This window comes from Suncus etruscus, chromosome 4 (genome assembly GCF_024139225.1).
Source record: "Suncus etruscus isolate mSunEtr1 chromosome 4, mSunEtr1.pri.cur, whole genome shotgun sequence".
In the NCBI taxonomy this organism is placed as follows: Eukaryota; Metazoa; Chordata; class Mammalia; order Eulipotyphla; family Soricidae; genus Suncus; species Suncus etruscus.
This window is the reverse complement of record NC_064851.1, coordinates 82,537,271-82,542,166: the sequence shown is the minus strand read 5'-3', so window position 1 is coordinate 82,542,166 and position 4,896 is coordinate 82,537,271. Positions and strand designations below refer to the sequence as shown.

Here is a 4,896-nt window from a genome sequence, read left to right as displayed (position 1 = left end):
AATCAAATAAACCTCCAGTAAGAGCATTTATAATTAAACTTCATGTTTGGTTTGTTAAACTGAAAAGCCTAAATGCTCAATCAAAAATCAATATGTTTATGAATATGTATAATTGATACTTGTAAAAATTGTTGAAATGGAAGAACATTGTTTTCAATAATAAAATATTTTGATACTAGCATTAGTCTCTACTATCTCTCCCAACACAAAAATACATTTTCCAATAAATTATTAAATTTGAGGCTTAGTCAGAATTGGTTAAACTTACATATAAAATGAATATGGTCAATATATCAGGTTACTAAAATTTCTATAGGAATGAATCCTAGACAAATATATTGGATCCTCATATAATTTAGAAAAACTAAAGTATATTTAGTGTATAGCAAAGGTAAATTCAAAAGAAGAATGAACATTAGAAGTGATCAGTTTTTACAATCAGTACAAGACTTCACCATAGGTCCCGGAAGACTAAAATTTCCTTTAGCCATGCTTCCTTCTGACTGTACAGGAATCAGGATAGATGAGCACCATATTTTAAACTCATAGCAAAATCAGATCTAAAAGTCTATTTTGGAAGCATCTTGTTAACCACTAGATACAATTTTTTAAATAAGAACATATGCCCTAATAAAAGTAAGGAGTTATAAAATAATAAAATATATAGGGCATAGTTTAATTCCAGCAAAACCAAAGAAAACATAACTAGGAAAAAAGAAAACCAAATTAATACTCAAGTGCAAAAATCAATTCAAGTTCTCAAAACTAGTAATTATATAAAACCTTTACCTTAAATAATGTGCTCTCAAATTACCTGTGAACGTTAGCTTCAGATGAATATTACTTTATTTTCTTTCTTGCACTCTTCAGATGAAAGATTAACAAAGTAATTTGAAGAATAAATTAGACTTTAACTTTCCCAATAAAGTTTCATAATATCAAAATTATTTAACTTTGATCTATAAAACTACTAAACTTCTGAACTTTCATATGATACAATATATTTCTATGTATTTATTTATTTATTTATTTTAAATATGGAACACTTCACAAATTTGCATGTCATCCTTGGGCAGGGGCCATGCTAATCTTCTCTGTATCGTTCCAATTTTAGTCTACGTGCTGCCAAAGCGAGCACTCTACATTTTCTTTTAATGATACAAATTCTCTGTCCTCAGTAATTATCTTAATGCTTGTTAAAAAAAATATCCAAAATCTATAGCTTAAAGTTTTACTTAAGAAATCATGTTTGGGGTGGAGAAATAGTACAGCGGTAAGACATTTGCCTTGTATGCAGAAGGATTGTGGTTCGAATCCCAGCGTCCCATATGGTCCCCTGAGCCTGCAGGGGGCAATTTCTGAGCATAGAGCCAGGAGTAGCCCCTGCTGCTGGGTGTGACACAAATACAAAAATCAATAACACAAAAAACAAACAAACAAACAAAAAACAAAATCATGTTAACTCGCAGTTCAGATTTTAATTTACTTTTAAAACCATTTGAAGTTGTATTTATTCAAATATGAGACTTTAAGAGAAGTCTCTCACTGAATAGATGAAGGAAAGGATTTTTTAAATATGCATTTAAGAGTCCAATCTCTATTTATATTATGTAAAACAATGACCTATTGAAAGAAGTTAAGTTTTTACTTCCCTGAAACTCTGTTGGAGAGAACTATGTTTACTTATCCAAGGATCTAGTTTACATTATAAAAACTTTTTGGTATAATAACCTAATTTTTTAAAATGTAAAGTTTAATTATAAATGATAAACTTTTAAATGAATATATATTTAAAATAATTTCTGATTTTTTAGGAAAGAGCTCACATACCCTTTATACCAATTAGCATTCAGAATATTGGTATAGTTCTGAATTGGTTAACATGTAAAATCAAAAATTAATTTCTTTGGCCAAGAAAAATTCCATGTGTTGAATATTCAAAGCTTGACTTTATGAATATCTTACTGTGCAAAGGAATATGTTGTCATTGTCTAGCCAACAATGTCCGTTCAAAAAGCAAGATAAGAGGAAAGGATAGAAGTCTTCTGAAATTTCTGAACTGTATGCTAAAGAATTAGGCTTCAAAATAAATAATGAAGGCAGGAGAGAAATAGGCAACAAATAACTATGACATTTTTTCTATCCAGTGAAATTCTTTTTGATATATTTCATATTAAAATAATCAAGGACTATAGATCTACAACAGAAACTTCCTCTACCCAGTGAAATTCCTCCTTATATATTCCACTTCAAAAAAGGATTGTGTAGGGGCCAGAGCAGTGGTGCTAGAGGTAAGGCATCTGCCTTGCAAGTGCTAGCCTAGGATGGACTGAGGTTTGATCACCCGGCATCCCATATGGTCCCCCAAGCCAGGAGCGCTTTCTGAGTGCACAGCCAGGAGTAACCCCTGGGCATCAATGGGTGTGGCCCCAAAACAAAAACAAAGGGATTATGTAAATGATTTGACCTGATTCTTGTTAAGTTTATACCCTATAAATATCATTTTTTTAAATATTCCAATATAATTTTGTTAATGATCTACAACTAGAATTCAATAGATTCAATTTGCAAGTTTACTTTGACCTTGAGAATTAAGATGAAAAAAATTTAAGATTATGTTTCTACATTTTTCTGGGTATTAATAACTACACAGAGAACTACCATAATCATGTGAATGAATGAGGAAACTGGAAAGCTTGTCTGGAGTACAGGTGGGGTGGGGTGGGATGGAGGGAGATTTGGGACATTGGTGGTGGGAATGTTGCACTGGTGAAGGGGAGGTTCTTTACATGACTGAAACCTAATCACAATCATTTATGTAATCAAGATGTTTAAATAAAAAAATAATGGAAAAAATAAAGAAGCAACCATAAATACCATGAATGAGTGCTAATATATATATATATATATACATATATATATATATATATATATATATATATATATATATATATAGTATTTGCTTATTGTTCTCCTAAAGTGATTTAACAAGTAGCTTACTTGTGAATTTAATGATCTTTGGTATCCTGGCAAAATTTGGTGGCCTCACTAAAAACTAAGATATGCTATATTTTATTCTATATAAAATTCATAATGATTTGTCTATGTGACATTTTTAGTAATTTAAAATATATTACTTAGGCCAAAGCAATAGTACAGTAGTTGGGGTGTTTGTCTTGCATGTAGCTGAACTGGATTTGATTTTTGGCATCCCTGAGTTTACCCAGAGTAACCCTGAGCATCACCAGTGTGGCTGAAAAAACAATAAATAAATAATACTGTTATTTCAGGAAAATATTTATTATATTAAAACAAAGGTTATCTGTAAACTACATTGCTGCGATACTGTAACATTTAAGATAAAGTGACAAAAACCTATATTGATAAGTTATAATTTGGAGATTCTAAATCTCATGGATATAATACATAATTCTATAAGAACAGAGTGGTGGCCTTAGTTGTAAAAGATGCTATAGGTATTAACTTGGTAGGTAAAATAATACGTTAATTCTATTTCCCTTTTTAATTTGACTTTCATACAAATCAAGACTATGCTTTATTTCTTTGTTGTTTTTTTGTTTGTTTGTTTTCATTTTTGGGTCATACCTGGTAGTGCTCAGGTGTTACTCCTGACTCTGTGCTTAGAAATCACTCCTGGCAGGCTCAAGAGACCATGTGGAGGGGCCAGTGTGGTGGCGCTAGAGGTAAGGTGTCTGCCTTGCCAGTGCTAGCCTAGGACGGACCTCGATTTGATCCCCCGGTGTCCCATATGGTCCCCCAAGCCAGGAGCGACTTCTGAGTGCATAGCCAGGAGTAACCCCTGAGCATTATTGGGTGTGGCCCAAAACCAAAAAAAAAAAAAAAAAGAAAGAGACCATGTGGAATGCTGAGGATTGAGCCTAGGTCCATCTGGGTTGGATGCGTGTCAAGGTAAATGCCCTACCACTGTGCTATCTCTCCAGTCCCTACATTTCTTTATTAATGTAATAAATAGTATTAAAAAATAATTCCCATCTCTATAACAAAAGATATGCAAATAGAATAAATTTGGGGAAATTCAAGTGGCTGTTTTCTTTCTTTGAGGGGCCTCCTAAGAATTCATAAAGTCTAGGATCAACTTCCACCTATACTAGACTGGCCTGATGTTTAATAACTGGCCTAAAGCAGAGGGATGTTCATACTAGTACCCACTACTCAGACTATCCAGAGATGTACCCACCAATGCTTTAAAAGCCACTCAGTCCGAGATAAAGTTGTGTTTTTGTGCTGAAAATCACTATCTTCCAGTTAGTCTTTTCTTTTTAAGTAATTCCCAGTTGTAGAGGGAAAACCAAAACAAAATGCTTACTTAAAATTTCTCATTTTCAAGTGTTTATATACATTTTCCAAATATATTTAATACTTATCTTTCATTCAATAATATTTATGTACATTTACCTTCAATATTTTATTCTTTTATTTTATTCTAAAATTGTTTATTTTAGCTTTCTTGATTTTGAGCTTTCTCTTTATAATGTTGTCCATGATGTTTATTTAATAATCCATTTCCTTCCTTCATTTTTGAAACAGAAAGGAATTGTCTTCCAAATAATGTACCCAGAAAAGACTGAAAAATTATTTTTCATCTTAAGCAACAGGTAAACTAGAATTAAAATCAGATGTGTTTGTAGATAATAAAATGGACACCAATCATTGAAAGATTTGAATTATCATTTAAAAATAAAATTTGTTGAAAAGCTTTAGGTACAAACATATGATGAAATGAAAGCGGTTATTAAAAAAGAATGATCAGGGTCCATTAGAGATATCATAGTGGAAGGGCATTTGCCTTGCACTCAGCCGATTCAGGATAGAATGTGGTTCGTATCCCGGCATCTCATATGGTCTCTCGTGCCT

General features: G+C 32.1%; 1 non-coding gene across 1 annotated transcript; it reads right to left on the bottom strand.

The window, feature by feature from the left end:
- Window positions 1-1,031: 1,031 nt before the first annotated feature.
- On the bottom strand, window positions 1,032-1,138 carry LOC126008441 (U6 spliceosomal RNA). The gene has a single exon (XR_007495772.1). It is a non-coding gene; the product is annotated as a U6 spliceosomal RNA (small nuclear RNA).
- Window positions 1,139-4,896: the final 3,758 nt, after the last annotated feature.